Consider the following 17,680-nt stretch of genomic DNA (forward strand, 5'->3'; position numbering starts at 1 on the left):
TAGAAATTATGTCTTCGTGTAGAGGATTTGTATAGACAGTTGAATTTTACCATTTACATCACTGATTGGTCTTAATTAGACTACCAGCAGAAGTCAGAAATAACTGAACAGGTGTTTTGCTCCAGTATGGGATTCCGCAGTGGTGCACGTCTATGACCACCGGTAGTCAAAACGAAGAAGCTCAAGTCATGAGGCGAGTGCTTAGACACCGAGTTACTATCCAACGGTTTACATATGTCACTTTAATCAATTCATCCAATATTATCGGTAGGCAAATGGATCACATTAGACATGAGTGAACTATACTGGTCACAATTCGTGATTTCTCGAAATTAGTTACTTAAAGTTAAATAGTCTCAACAAGATGTAAAGGTTATGGGCTTGATTTCAGGTTGGGAGACATCTCATACCATGAAGAAAAAGATGCTCATTGGATTTTGATTTCCAACACTGGTCTGCTCAAGATCATTTTTATATTGTAGACTATAAAAATCATATTTGTTATGATCTCGGCAATGGGAATAGAATACTTCATTAATAGGTAACCGGAGCCGAAAACGTTTGAACATGCTATATATATTAGAGGGTAATCTCAGGAAAAAAAGTCTCACATGTACTTGAAATGTTGAAAACCAAAAAGCAGAAGGACAAGACTTTACTACTATTACTCAAAGTAAGTAAGCAGTTGTTTTCAACAAATTTATGAAGGTGGAAAACTACATTTAGTGGATTGTTATTCGTTCAGTTATCCTTCTATTTGCGATTTGTAAAAGTGTAACATGAAATTTTTACGTCCTCTACTTGATTTCGGCTGACGCAGCATGTGACTTTGGCACCAAAAGCTTGTAGGACCCATAGTTTCAAATCGAAAAGTTAGAAGAAAGCAGGAGAAGCATTTATTGAGTAGGTGTCAAAAGTGTACAGATAAAACAATTGTATTTACAATTCCTGGTAATACGCTACAACAATAATATAATCCAGTTAATCCTCAAGTAGAAAGTTCACACAGCCTTCCAATCATACCACCTCACGCTGATATTCTAGATAGTCCCGTCAGATTTTTATTAGATAGAATCTCAACGGCTGCTTTAGAGGTTGTGTAGGCTTCGTCACACCTACTGGGAGCCTCCCTAACGGAAATAATCATTGAAAATTAATAGACACTTTATCTTTGGGAAAATGTAGTTATTCAAAGGTTAAGTATGACATTTGCTAGCATGTATTGTGAGGTAAAATAGTCTGACTTTTATGCTAGACATTTACTTGATTCACTTCAGGTGTAATTATTACATTTGAGCATCCAGATCATTTAATTTAGATTGGTGTATTCCGTTTTGCCTTTATGACTTCGACTAGTTCAAGTTAAGTGACAAATATTGCTGGGAATAATTGGAACAACATGCGAAATATTTATAAAATAAATGGATTCTGGCTAACAGTGGTATCCATGACTCACCATTAGTTTTAGATGAAATTAGACAGATGGATCTACGTGAATTCCAGTATTGATGTTCATATTAGGCCTCAAACATACTGTCTTTCTCATCAAATGTCGACACAATATCTACTGGGATACTGTATGAGGTCGAAATTTAGTCCTGAATATTGACAACAGGGTAATTCAAAGGCTTACTACGATTAATATGAACATTTTACTAACTGGACACACTCGTGGCTATCTGAATTCAGTAGTTTTTATGGATAATGAGTTGTCATCTGAAGCCACAGGTACTGAGATTGAGGTTAGGCATGAACATTAGAAGTAAAATGAATAACTATCCAGGTGATCAGTCTCAAATAACGTAAAACATACATCCCGGATTCCAATTCTAGACATTGTCTATCCATAAGTGTTCATATTTTGAAAATTAAGATGACATGATTATTCATATCAGGAAAAATCATGAATAAAGAAACATATCCTCTTCACAGCTGTAAATGATTATTTAACGTTTCATATATATTGTGCTAATTCATTCTGTTTTTCTCTTATTTCCATCATGTACATTGCCTTATTATACGGTTAAGGTGCAATCATTCTTTCGTGGTTGGTTATGTCGTCGCCGGTGGAAACAAATTGTTGAAGAATACATTCGATCAGATCATGCTGAATCAATGCGTCGACGTAATAGTATTGTATTTGGCTTAGTTGAATGCGAAGACGAATATGTTCAACAATTGTCTATATTAGTCACCTGTTACTTGAGACCGTTTCGTATGGCTGCGAGTTCGAAAAAGCCTATTGTTAGTCATGAAGACGTGAATTCAATATTTTTAAATGCGTAAGTTATCCTTATTTTAACTTTAGTCGTTAATAATGTTTGTGATGAGGGAAAAATCTATACCTCTGTCAATTTATAAACTATTAAACGAAGGGTTATTAGTCATTTACTCTACGTAGGTTGATCTACGTAACCCAAATACACGCTGCTTTCACGTTTCATGCAAAAATAAAGTTTTTTGTTGAATCTATTTATCACAAATTGTTCTCAGCTGGCGTTCCATTAAAACCAGGAGGAAGTGGATACCTAGTTCATCTAAATACGAGACTCTTCAAAAATCTTCTCTCACAACCTCAACAGGTATCGAGCTCAGGGCCTTTAAGTCTCTAAGTCAACCCTTAACGTGTAGACTACTGAGTTAGCATCCAGTGGTTTGTGTGTTCCTAAGTTCATTTAGTTTGCTATATAGAGCAGCGATAATCTGCGATGGATAAAATCTACTCATAAAAGGAATTTCTACGAAACCCTCCCAAATATACTAGTAGTCAAATAATCAGCGATCCACTTCAAAATATACCTTGAGTTCTAAAGAGAAGTTGTTTTGGGTTTAGATATGTCGAAAATGAAACTATTGTTGATATGATGGAAAGAAAAGTCAATTTTCGATTGATTTACTCATTCTGAATTTTATTCAACATTCAACATCCATTTTGATTCAACATGAGGATCATTCAGTGTAGTATTTGATTTGTTTTCCCAGTATGATATTTTATTCTGTAGAATATACGAGATATTTTTGTATTCAGTTGACATGAACTATGCTCAGTAAGTGATTTGTTATAACTGAATATGTGATTTCATCCTAATTATTAATCAGAATGGGTGTGCAATCAATATATAAACCAGTGTATTTCAGACTATTTTGATTCGTCGTCGTCGTCGTGTTTTGGGGCTAACAAATCATCACTTATATCAGTCTTTGTGTTCCTACTTTCGCATCGTGGGAATTGCCGAGGTCCCTCGTTCTGAGTATAAGTGATCAGCTTTTTTTTTGGCACAACAATTGCGACGACCGAACGTAACAATTGTCAGTACTAACTGTCGATGATAACCGTGTTATATTGAAAACTGACTGAAGTTACGATTTTACCACTGGACACCTATATGTTACGGGTTCTCTGTCGAATGTGTAGGTCTCAAATATTCCCTATGAGGTATATACTAGTGCAAACTATTGAAGAAAATCTCATTCGCAAATGAAACATCTGTTCATTATTCCCTGATTTTCAACGGTGCCCCAACTAAGACCACTTTTTAACGAATCCTACATATAAATCAGAATTAATCGAAACAGAGGCTTGCTGATAAATTTGAATAGACGTATAATATGAGAAGGGGGTTTTGTGGAGATTTTAATATGTTTATTCATGATTATAAATAAATTAGACGGACAAAGTATCCATATGGTTCAAATATTGTTCTCAAATGTAATGTACTTCATTAAGTTTAACTGTTAAAATAAATGGTAGACAATACTAATGAGTTGTCAGCTTGTAACCTAAGGTATTTTACTATTTCTAATAATTACCTATCTATCTATCTATCTATCTATCTATCTATCTATCTATCTATCTATCTATCTATCTATCCACACATCTATCTATCTATCTATCTATCTATCTATCTATCTATCTATCCACACATCTATCTATCTATCTATCTATCTATCCACACATCTATCTATCTATCTATCTATCTATCTATCTATCTATCTATCTATGTATCTTATTATTTAAGTATATTTTTGGGTAGTAAGTAATGTCTTTACTTTTCACTCAATAAAACATTCTTTTTTATGTTATATTTTCTATTTTCCGTTCAATTTTTATTATCCTCTTCTTTTTATTTGATATACAGTGAAGCAGTTTTATTTTTACATCAAGTTTTTGTTCAAGGTTTACGGAATAAAATGGAGAATTGGCCTACTTTACAATTAGGTAAGGATATACATGTATTGTTCTAGTAGTATATAAACAATTTCATTATCATTTATCAGTAGTATATTTGTTACTGTTATATTATTCATAGAATTTTGATTTTTATCCAAAATTACGTCATGACTATTGTCTTGACTTGTGAAACCGAAGTGATTGATTCATGGGAAGAAAGGGACAAAGCTGTTGAATTTAACAAATAATTAAATATCAGAAGGAGTTTCGTGGATATTATAGTAATTCCAATAGCTGAGATCATGAGTCAATTGAAGCTAGATCATCATGGAAAACCTGGAAGCACTCGATGGCACTGGATGGAGCACTAGTTCCCTCAAGATTACAGATACTCCTTGCTGACGAGTGCTAAGTAGCACGAAACCTGGGTCCAGGGTTTCCTGTTGACTATCTCCAACCATCATTTTCTCCCCTTTTCATACCACATTTTACATACCCACAACAGTAAATTATTATTCTCAACATTGTTAACATGATCAGATGACCTGTTTAGTTCACACACAGTTAACAGGAGAACCATATATTTATTCGTATTTTGTAATTCGGATGTTCGATTACATTTCTGTGGAAAAGCTTGGATCGGATTTCTGAGTGAATCATTGAATTTACTTAAGGTTTAATGGCGTCGATCCTTTACAGGCATAATTTTCTCCCCAAACTATTATTAGACATTTAACAAACTTCAAGATACTAACTATAAGTAATCACAAATGAAGGAAGCATTTTAGTCAAGATAATTCATTTTTTATTAAAAAAAACTATTGAAGAAGTTCCAAAAATAGTCCTCATTAAAGTATCTAGAGGTCCAGAAACGCCAGAAGATGTTCTATCCAATCAGCTTTGTACAGAATCTTCGCAGTAGCATCTAGAAAACACAAAATCACGTGCCACAATTTGATTGAATTTTTATCTATACTACTACTATATTTAGTATTACTTTAGAAGCCCATTTCATGTGTAACTTTTTAAATAGCCTCGTATTTCAGCAAATAAACTAACGTTAGAGTTAGGTATTTTATTCAAACTTCACGCTTTCTCTAAAGTATTCCAGTTGATGTATGAATGTAGTTCGAATTGTCGGGATAGGCTAGAAAGACAGTTTAAGGGTATTAGTAACAAGATTTATCAGCAAGTAACAACAAATCCTTATATGCAATCATTCTTTTATATATTACCACCATTGAATTAACTACTTCTACGAATCTGGTGTTCATCTTGCTGTGCTAATGCGGTATGGGAAACTGGACCGATGCATGTATGTGCCTGGTCCTACATTGTAGCTGACTGACTGAATATTTACAGTTTAAACATTTTAATTTATTTGTTGATTGGACATTTGAAATGATGTATAACTTGATACGTTTTGATCACTTGTGAACCATAGGCTGCCAACGAGGATTCTCCAATTTACTCTGTCTGGGACTCTACATTCCAATTGTTCTCAAGTACTGTTCCTTCTTTTGATATCTACCTCTAATTCACAGAGCATTATGTCCTTTCTTCTGCCTCTTTTCTTTTCACTCTGAATATTTCCAAATTGGGACTTATTTTGTGATGAAGTTTGATGATTTCTGTAATATGTGTTCTATCCACCTCCTAATTTCCTCTCTAGCTGAAATTTGTTTTGTTCTCTATCACAGTAGGCTATTATAATTGATGTCTAGTCAATAGTTATGGATTATACCTCCACGAGGAGATACACAATTCCTAATAGAATATTGCTTTTCAACGACAAAGTCCAAACTCACTAACTTGTGGTATACTGTTAATTACTTACTTACTTACTCCTGTCACTCCTAATGGAGCATAGGCCACCGACCAGCATTCTCAAACCCACTCTGTCCTGGGCCTTCCTTTCTAATTCCATCTAATTCTTGTTCATTTTTCTCATGTCTATCTCCATTTCTCCGCGTAATTTGCTCTTTGGTCATCCTCTTCTTCTTTGGCCTTCACGATTCCATGTGAGGGCTTGCCTTGTGATGCAGTTGGGTGTTTTCCTCAATGTGTGTCCTATCCACTTCCAGCACTTCTTCCTAATTTCTTCCTTCGCTGGGATTTAGTTTGTTCTTTCCCATAGTTGGTTGTTGCTAATAGTGTCCGGCCAACGGATCAGAAGTATTTTGCGTAGACAACTACTAACAAACACCTGTATCTTCTGGATGATGGCTTTCGTAGTTCTCCAGGTTTCCGTCCCATACAGTAGAACTGTCTTGACATTTGTATTATATACTGTTAATGGCAAACTTTAATAAAATCCAATTTTGTCCGGTTTTTTTTCAATGTTTTTCATTTAAATAATAAAGGTGATCTATTCGATTTATTATTACCAATGTTGGGAATCTATCAAGAATATGTACGTAATCATCATTATTCATTACAAGTATTAGCAGAATATAAACAACGTCCAGAATTTACACATATGCTTAAACGTCTTGAAGAGAAACCATTATGTGAAGGTAGATCAATTGAATCGTTTTTAACTTATCCAATGCATCAAGTAAGTTAAATTAGTATCATTGTTTTTGTTTTTTACTTCTTCTGATAGTTTATAAATGATCACTATTGTTTAATGTTTACTTTAAGGATAGGATACTATGGTTTTTGTATCAAATTCAAATAGTGTACATTAGAAATGTTTTTCTGTATACTACTCAAAATGTTTTAAGTGATAATGTGCAATGAGTTGTGTTTTGTTTTTTTCAGCAATAAAGTAAATTTGATAAATTCTAGGTGTTAAGTTACTATCGACGAATCTAGGTGGATACCAGTTTCTGATGAGTCTGTCGAAGTTGGATTAGTTCCTCATCTATTGTGTCAGTGGAACAGATTCGCTTGATCCCAACCACCGACTGCCTCGACGTGTGGTGTTCAGTAGTATAGGAGTAGGTTGGAAGAAAGCTAGGGGCGGCCAGACCAAAACATGGCACAAGTCCATGAAGTCACTGACAAGTGGACTGAGTCATGTTGGTAGGTGTAGACTACCTGGTTGGGGACCGCGAGATAATAGCAACCGATGGTTAGAGACCCTGAATGACATGGCTCAAAATCGTTTGCAATGGCGCAGGTGCATCCAATCTTTGTGTCCTCCCAAATTCTAATCTCCTGAATCCTCCTTGTCTCTTTTTTTTTCTCTTTCACTGTATTATACTCCTTAAATAACATCTCCAAACCCTAATGTTTCCGATTACTGCTTATACTCTTACTACCTCTATCACTACGAGATTTGAATCAACAACTTCATCTCTGTGCTAATGTGGTGTGGCAACTCGAACTGATGTACGTACGTACGAAGTTCTACGGTGTTACTGACTGACTGACTGATCCTAGAGGATAAAGAGTGAATTAAGTTCCTCTTTCTACTCAATGGGACCGAACTATAGAAATTAGTGTACTGTTAAACATATGTAATGTTAAACATATCAAATGTTCAATTTTTATATCTGTTAGTTGCATATAGTAAGTAAATCGACATTATCCCTAAATCTTAACCCTAAAACAAACTTCAATCCGATATCATTACATTTTATGAATGAACTAATCAGATAGTTTCCTTCTGGATGTTTCAGATCAAAGTCATTCGTTCATATAGATATGTAGCAGTTTCAAATTATAGATGATGTTAATTGTTGATAAAACCTCAATCTTAAATCTCCATTCGTAACCTTAAATGCCTAATCCTAACAAGCATCAATGTAAGAAATCTTAAACAAATTAGTTCTATCAAGATGAGTTTATTTTCATTGTTTCTTGGGTTTATGGTCAGAGTTATTTGTAGAAAAAGTTCATAAACTGTTTATTTCCTATCTATTTACACAAACTGTTTTCTGATTTTAATAGTTGAGATCATGAGTCAGTTGAAGTTAGACTACCATGGAAAACCTGGAAGCACTGGACCGTTGTTTCGTCCTATAGTGAAACTCCTAAGCAGTTCGTATTGACGATCGCGCTTCGCGAGATTCGGACCTAGGGCCTATCAGTTTCGCGCGCGAGAACGCATAACCTATAGACCACTGAGCCGGTATTCAATGGTGTTAATGTCTATTTTAAACTAATCCACGAAATTGAACGAAACTAGGACGAAACGGCCGTCCAGTACTTCCAGCTTTTTAATGGTGGTCTAACATCGATCGATTTTTGATCTCAATCAATATTGTTTTCTTTTCGGTTTATTGAAAATGAAAAAGATTTTTTTTTAGTGTTTCCCCGAATAACAGGTAACCATATGAAGTGAAAATTCTAGAATAAATAACGATTTTAATTCGTGCATTATTTATATCGATATGACAACAATGATGGTTCATTCATAACCTCATCTCCATAGCATTTCAATGAATTTAATGACATAGATGTTATCAGAGATGGTAGATTTTCTATAAAACAATTCGTGACCATGAGAATGATTCAGAAAGTAACTTGTCATGTAAATAAAATTGCATTCAGATTAATGTAGTTTTCTAGAATAGTAAGATCAAAAAACTGATTCTAAGCCTTGAAAATCCAGAGAAATACCTAGAATTATTGAACCTTAAAAAGTTCCATTACTTCTGTTATGAAATACATTTGACCTACGAAAGCTTTCTATTTATTAATTGAATTATGACTTCAAAATCAAGTGATCATTTTCAGATCTGATCAAGCTTATCACCAAACTATTTGCTTATCATATGTTTTACCTGTAACGTAGATTAACTTGTCGAGATTTTATATACTATTCATAAACTCACCTGTTATTCAATACATAGTGAATGCCAATAGTTAAGATTGTGAGTCGATTGAAGTTAGACTACTATGGAAAACCTGGAATGGTAGATGTGTCGCTCAATTTCGTCGATTAGTTGAAGTTAGACAATAACACCATTAGATACCGGCCGGTCTAGTGGTTAAGCGCTCGCGCGCCAGACTGATAGGTCGTGGATTCGAATCTCAAGAGGCAGGATCGTCGATGCGAACTGCTGAGGAGTCCCACAATAGGATGAAGCAGCCATCCAGTACTCCCAGGTTTTCCATTGCGGTTCAGCTTCAATTGACCCATGATTTCAACTATTGAAATTACTATACTATCCACAAAACCCCTTTTGATCTAGTGGATGATTTGAAATAAATTTAGTTTGATGATCTCAAAATCAAATATGCTTGTTATTACTTAGATATTACCGAGTTTAGATAAGATACTATGATTTCTGTTATTATGACTTACTACTGAATGACTTATTTATGTTACAGTAAATTTTCTAAACATAAATTTGATTATTTTGTTGATTATTTCATAGATTCCACGTTACATAATCACTTTGCATGAATTACTTGCTCATACACCATATGATCATGTTGATAGGAAGAAATTAGAGTTTGCTACATCGAAATTAGAACAAATATCTCATGTAAGTGATAGTAGTAATATTATTAGTAATATATATTAAACATAACTACTTATATTTTGTTTTGTTATCATTATCAGATTGAGTTTGTCTTACAGTAGTCTATGTCAGTTAACAATAATGATAATAAGTGTTGCAGAGTTCGGTATCCGATTTTGACTCTGAAACTCAATCGCTCAATGCATAAGCTCCACTGGCTACCACAGTGAAAAGATAAAATTAGAAAGAACTTTACTGTAATGTAGGCCATCAGTAGTCTGTCTCATTCTTTAAAAATAAAAACGTTTTCTTGCCCAATCATATGCGCTTATTATCTAACCTTTTTCTAATTACCTTAAAGTATCATTTTTCCTCCCTGACAACAGACTTAGCTTCTTGTAAACTAGCTGAAGGGGTTAAGAATGAGATAAACCATCACCGCCACCACCACCACCAATAATAATAATTGTAATCTATTCTGAAAATAATTATGGGATACACACTAAGCATGATCAGGTTGGAACGAAATGTAACGCAACATTTGAAATAAAATAGGGCTGTGAATTATCGGAAAAGACAGGATTTATAAATACTTTTAATTCAATCATTTCACTAGGATTTTAATAGTATTAAGTAATGTTTGATTATAGGCGACAGCATTTTGGATTACACCATTACCAATAACATATACACTGCGATAGTTGTCGGTTTTGTAAGCATATAATTTTCTTTAAGAATTAGTGTATAAAGAATATGAGTTCACAATGAACGTTTTGGAATGATCAATGTTCCATAGGATGAAGCAGTTAGCAGTCAGTATATTTTTTGTACAAAGACTAAGTTAATTCTAAGCAAAGATGGATAGATCCTGGGTTCAAATCTCGCGAGGCAGGATCGTCAGTACGAACTGCTGAAGAGTCCCATAATAGAACGAAACGACGGTCCAGTACTTCCAGGTTTTCCATGGTGGTCTAACTTCAATTGACTTATGATCTCAACTATTGAAAAAAAGATGGATAGTTACTAACAGTGGAATCTAGGACGCGCTTTTCATCTTATTTCGGAGGTCCATTCTGGGATTAATAATAATAATTCGAACCCAGTACCGTTCACTTCAAATGCCATCGCGTTATCCACTTAGCTACTGAGTCCTGATAGCCACATACTTGTCCAATGGGCCGAAGTTTTCTAAATCCACTTGGTGTTGTTTTACTTATATCTTCCCACTGTTATTAAGGATTGTAATTGGTCAGTCTCATGTTGGAATATGTGCATCCTGTGCGGGTTGCCTCGATATAGCTTTAAGTCACAACCGATTAAATGTATTGCATTTTCAAAAAACAGTTTTATTATTTAAAAAGCCTGTAATAGTATTTTCCTAGTTTGTATCACGAAATGATCTTAGGTAGATAACCATGCAAAGCCAGAAAACACTGGACACCTATCCCGTTCTAATATAGCACTCTGAAGTAATATAACTCTATTACCACAACAGGGGTGGGACCCAAAATCAATCAGAACACTCTGTTAAGTATCCGGTGAACTTCACTAAGAGAAATCAGCCAGTAGCTTAAACTATCTTTAAACTTGAATCATTCACCGAAATCAATTAACTAAAATCAATTTAAAAATAGGTTTATCCTTTAAGGATGAATATCAGCTGTATTACAATATAGCTGTACAAATCAAATTTGGAATTGGATCGTCAAATATGTGCTAAATTCGAACTCAGAGTTATCATGACTATTTACCTTTTTCTTTCAATCCTCATATTCTTACAACTTGGTTAAGCCCAAAAACGTACAGTTTATTCAGAATATTTCGAGAAATCATTCTTGAAACAATTGACTAGTACTGGGTTATTACTCATTAAAGTTGGTTCTGAGAAAAAAAAGCTAATCATCAATTTCCACCAATATTGATGAGACTATAATTTATGGACAACCTTTGAACTATGTTAGAGTGTCTACTTAATAACTAGGACCAAATGAGGGTTATAAATTAGTATGAGGATTAGATTTATCACTAACTGACATCAGCTATTGTTGAGGAGATCCAGAAAACTCCTCGAAAAGACAAAGCTAAGAAAGGCTCTGAAACCACTGAAAAGCATCTTATCTAATTAGCACTCACTAGAATTTTTGCCAGAAACATCCAGAAGTTGGAAAGTCACATTTAGAGTTTCTGATTAGATGATTAATACACAGATAGTATATTTAGTCGCATTCTAGAATTTACGGGAAAAATGAAGAACATCTAAAATACTATAAAAAACCCTATATTTTCTGTACATAAATAAACCTTTGGAGTAGTGTTTCTTACGTACTTTGCGCCTTTTCTCTCGTGTTCAAGTCGCTGTATAAATCTAGCCTAGGGGGTAATAGAAGAGCTTAGGAACCGAATATAGAGTTCAATTAGCAAGACTTATCAGATATAATTTCAAAACTTTATTTAACCAAATGGATCAGTGAATTTCACGCCGAAATCCGAGATCTCTTATTTTATACCTAATTGGTTCATCCATAAATTATAATCTTACCACAACATCAGCTGGATGAGTGCAAAAATAAGTTCTTCACTTAACGAATTACTCAACTGTTTTTTTTCTTCGTGTGTTTGGTGTACTCTTCCTCTCATCAACCAACTTTTAATTTTGTAGCTTGACATAATCTAATTTCATAGTTATTGTAAGTTCCATTCACTGGAATCTGGAGAATCTAGCCTGTCTACCAATCTATAATCTGGATACTTTACTATAAATTGTTATGGTCATTCAACCAATGTGTGTTATTGTTGTTGATGTTGTTGGTCAATACTTAATATACAACTTTTCACACTAAACCATAAAAAGAAAAATTATTTATTTTAACACATAGATATTGGTAAAAGGAGGCATCAAATTCATACGTGCCACACAAATCTCATTCGATATGTGTGAGGGCTGGGATACAGCCCGGGTGCCCAAACCGAACCACGTGGTTTTCTTAGGGGGCCACTCCCCGAGCCTTTGACCTGAAAGTCTGATCCACAAGGCAGTGGAGCATCGTATGGAGATCCAGTCTCATGGAAGCCGGTGACCAACAATTGGTTCATACCCCATTAAAATAAAAAAAACCCAACATTTAAGCATGTTTTTACCCATTATATATATATATATAGAAATGATTGCGTAATTTTTTGATTGAGATCATGAACCGATTGATGTTAGACCACTAATGAAAACCTGGAATGACTGGACGGTCGTTTTGTCCTATTGTGGGACTCCTCAGCAGTGCGCATCCATGATCTCGCTCGCGGAATTCCAACCCAGGGTCTTCAGTCTCGCGCGCAGACGCTTAACCTACTGGACCACTGAGCCTGCATCCAATGGTGTCAATGTCTAACCTTAACCAATCCACGAAATTGCGCGACCATCTTCCATTGTACTGAGGTAGACACCTGTTTCTACTTGACATGGATTAGCTCCACAATAGGACGAAACGACCGTCCAGTGCTTCCAGGTTTTCAATGGTGGATTAACATCAATTAGTTCATGATCTCAATCAAAAACCTTACAATCTCCGCAACCCCGAAACTGATGATTACGCAATACTTCAAATTGCATGTTAATTTTAAACTGGAAAAACGAAAACGAAATCTTTATTATTGAGGTAATGGAATAGCGATGATATTTTTGTTTTCGTTCTTTCTTATACTATGGATACGTACATGATTATATAGTTCAATATGTAGCCCACAATTCTTTTGAAGTGATCAATAAATTAAAATGATTGATCCATTCACTTTGAATATCAATCAATAAGGGAAAAATAATATTATTCAGTATTTGTTAACTTTTAGAATATAGACTGTTTGTATGTTTGTCTATATGTCTACCTATCTATCCATCGATTGATTGATTGATCGATCAATCGATCGATTGATCAATTTTGAGTTTGTATTGTCATATTATATAATATATAAACAATAAGAGTGATGTCATATTGTATGGAATAAACAGACATATATTTATATATATACAATGACTTACTTAATTGTTCATATTGGTAATCGATAAAATCAAGGGTTCGTCTTTTTTAATATTTTCTTGTTCTCATAGCTTGAATAGATAATAATGAATAAATAAACGTTTATTTAATATACCTTTGTGGGCCAGGGTAATTTTGCATTGGTTCTCAGGAGAATCAGACACCATCCGGACTTTCACGTGACAACCAAACAGTACAGCTCAACCCCGTTTAACAAGAGAACCAGACATCGTATAGGCTTTAACGCTACAATCTGAATAGTACAGCTCAAACCTATGGCGCAACCACACAGGTACCAAGCACCCTGGTGGATTAGTTGAAGTTAGACATTAATACCATTGGATGCCGGCTCAGTGGTCTAGTTGGTTAAGCACCTGGCGCGGGACTGATAGGTCCTGGGTTTGAATCTAGTGGGGGGGGGTCATGGATGCGCCCTGCTGAGGAGTCCCGCAATAGGACGAAACGGCCGTCCAGTACTCCCAGGTTTTCCATGGTGGTCTAACTTCAATTGACTCATGATCTAAATTGTTTAAAATTACTACAATCTCCACAAAACCCCTTCTGAAACTTTCATTTTCTATTTGGTTTATTAAAAATCATTAAGAAAACAGATAAAAAAGATTCATCATTTTTATGTGGAATAATTTTCTTCTAAGATTTTGAAATGATGGAGAAGATTTGTAGCTAAAGTGGATGGTTTTGATGGAGGTTTGTTCTTTGGGTTGGATCGTTTAGTCATGGAGCTTTCATGATTCTTTTGAACGATATCATCAGCACAAACTTCAGATAAACTTTTATCGATTGATTATATCGTTCAAAAGAACGATGAAACTTCCACGACTACACTATCCTGCTCAGAGAATAAAACTCCATCAAAAATAATTTTGTCTTTATATGCAAAAAAGCTTGTCACAGTCATATTGTTTACATGAATTCGTTAAAGACATTTCAAAAGAAAGAAATAAACTACTGTGATCATTACAAAATGGAATAGTTTTGTTGCTATTCTGAAAATGTAACCAAAACAAGAGTCAGTCAGTCAGTCAGCTACAACGTAGGACCAGGCACATATATGCATCAGTTCAAGTTGCCATACCTCATTAACACAACAAGGTGAAGACCAGACATTATGGGAATTTCTAATTACAATAGTATTTAGGAATAAATGTGTTATACTATGTTCAACAATAATTACGAATCAAACGGATATGCGTGAATTCAGAGATACACTGATTTGAAGTCTAACACCAGTGATTCAGTTTTTCTTCATGAAACAGCTTAATTTTTAAAAAAAATCAGTAGGGAGGTTTTGTAGATATTATAGTCATTTCAATAGTTGACATCATGAGCAGTGCGTATCGACGATTCCGGCTCGTGAGATTCGAACCGAGGACCTATCGCTCTGAGGGGTCCCACAATAGGATGAAACGGCCATCCAGTGGTTCCAGGTTTTCCATGGTGATCTAGCTTCAATCGATTCATGATCTCAATTACTAAAATTAATTAAAAAAGTAAAAGAAAAGGTTAGAAAATCATATTTTTCCGGTTGTTATGTTAAGCTCACATAACTTATTCTGGCTTCCGAACAGACCAATTTATTCATTCTTCTTGATTTACGGTTTAACCTTGTTAATTATTCACTTATCAACCCTGACTGTGTGTGCATATCCTATCTTACTCATCACATGCCTGTAACATATTTTTGTGACGATAAATATCGATTAACGCTTGATTAAATTTATTTCACATGCGTTCTCCAGTCCGTTTCCCTTTCTTTGCTCCGTCTCTCTGATTGTCTGTTCCGATCAACGCTTGATATATGATTATTCGGACTACAAAGGAAAATAACAAGATGGTCTCAATTGTCTTCTAGATATTTATCAGTATAGGGTTGTGGAAATTGTTAGGCTTTGACTGAGATCATAAATGGATCAATTTTAGACCACCATTGAAAACATGAAAGCACTGGACGGCCGTTTTATCATAGGATTGGGACTCCTCAGCAGTAAGCATCCACGGTCACACACGCAGGATTCAAACACAAGACCTCCAGTTTTGCGCGCGAACGCTTAACCTCCAGACCACCGGACCGTCATTCAGCGGTGTTAATGTCTAATTTATACCAATCCACAGCATTGAGCGACCGTACGCCACTGTCATTAGTGAATAACTGTCTCACACCAGACACGAGCGAAACGGCCGTCCGGTGCTTCTAGGTTTTCAATGGTGGTCTAACATTGATCCATGAATGATCTTCGTTTTCATCTGTCGTTAGAGTAAAATCAGTCTGCGATATAAACTATGGAAATTCAGCAATCTCTGTAATCCCCTCTGGCAATAATTATAGACCGATAACTAAAATGTAGATTAGAAAAATTATATGTACCGCTAACTAAAACAATCCATTGAGTATGATGTAAATAGTTTGGTTATTCTACTTTTTTATCTTGAATAGTTTAAGTTAATAATCCGGAATACAACAACCCTAGAGTTGAAAATGTTTCTTTCTTCATTCATTTTCGCAAGATAAAAAAGTAAAAAGAACGCAAATCAGCTGTAACTGTCCTTAAAAATCATAAGGTTTCAAAATAATTAAAGGAACCTTATAGCCGAGTTTTCTTCTAGCCAATTATGATAGTAGCTACTAGTGAAACACAGAATGTGCGTTTCTTCCTTTTTGGGACTATTCAGTGCTCAGAATACATGCATACTTTCAAGAGATTGGTCAATCCTAGACCTTAGCATCAACATCAGGAAGATCCAAACCTTTACAATTGAAATAAAACTACGTAGTTGTTTTTATCAAAAATAGTCGAAATAATCAAATGATCAAACGAGACTGATAGGTCCTGGGTTCGAATCCCGCGAGGCGGGGTCGTGGATGCGCACTGCTGAAGAGTCCCATGATAGGACGAAACGGCCGTCCAGTGCTTCCAGGTTTTCCATTGTGGTCTAGCTTCAACTGACTCATAATCTCAAGTGTTGAAATAAAAACATATTTATTTTCAAGTGTTGTCTCAGAATTAATGAATAAGTCTATTGGAAGATTATTATGAACTAGAGAGTTCCTTAACAGTAAACATCCGTAATCTCATATGAAAAGTTGAAACTAGGACACGATGACATTAGATCATTGAGTTAGAATTTAACGGGTTTTTGTAATACAAATTCAATCAATTTACAATATTACTTATCGACGACTTTGTAGTGTGGCGTCGATTCGCGGCTGACTATGATCACCACTACAGAAAGACTACGTGCCAGTTAACCGATAAGATCCTCCGTAAACCAAATATCAGAAGGCAGTTGATGGCTGTAGTCGAGATGTATTCGTTGGTGATCTCGTGGTATCGAAAGAATACCGAGATCGTTTCAGGTTACAAGTGTGGTTACTGAGCGTAACCGAATTCGTGCAAGGTCACAATCAACGGGAGAATGTTTGTATTTTGGTACAGTTAAACAAACAAGTACGGTAAAACAATCCCTGGTACAATTAGTTATAATAATAATTGTTTCCATTACACCAATCGCGTTCTCTTGATAACAGTAGGTCAGTACAACTTAATACCAGAGGTGAATCATGTCCTCCATAACTGAATTTTATCACTCAAAACGTCTTAGTGAAATTTCTAGAACTCTTGTTGAAACTATTCATCAGTCAGAACGTCGTTATTATGAGTAAGAGGTTGAGTGAAAACTGATGAGAAGTTTGAAGATCTAGTGTAAAATCCTGTGAAGTGTAGTTGGTATATCTTATCTGAGAGTTTGAATCTAAGACAACAATTGATAAACATATGTCTATTAGTGATGATAAATTAATTCGAGTTAGAAAATTCATTTCCTAATATATATATATAAATCTAGAAAGATTGTGCTACAATCATTCTATATAGGAAATGTATTATTGTTATAAATGACTGTGTTGAAATTGCATGATCCCATGATCTGGTATATGTTGAATAGAACTGAATTTGAAATGTCATAAAGGTGATCGAATTCCGACAACACAAAAAAATTGGTAGATTAATTAAATCTATCAAATAGAAGTGTTGATATTTCCAGTA

At 34.9% G+C, this 17,680-nt stretch overlaps 1 protein-coding gene across 1 annotated transcript in view; it reads left to right on the top strand.

Moving 5' to 3' along the window:
* The window catches only part of RASGRF1_1 (Ras protein-specific guanine nucleotide-releasing factor), a 170,800-nt gene that overhangs the window by 54,808 nt on the left and 98,312 nt on the right, over positions 1-17,680 (top strand). Inside the window, exons 7-10 of the mRNA XM_051217838.1 lie at positions 2,029-2,282; positions 4,140-4,219; positions 6,535-6,728; positions 9,502-9,612. The gene's annotated coding sequence lies outside the window, so the exon portion shown is untranslated. The remainder of the gene's footprint in view (positions 1-2,028; positions 2,283-4,139; positions 4,220-6,534; positions 6,729-9,501; positions 9,613-17,680) is intronic.

This window comes from Schistosoma haematobium, chromosome 7 (genome assembly GCF_000699445.3).
Source record: "Schistosoma haematobium chromosome 7, whole genome shotgun sequence".
NCBI classification, from domain to species: Eukaryota; Metazoa; Platyhelminthes; class Trematoda; order Strigeidida; family Schistosomatidae; genus Schistosoma; species Schistosoma haematobium.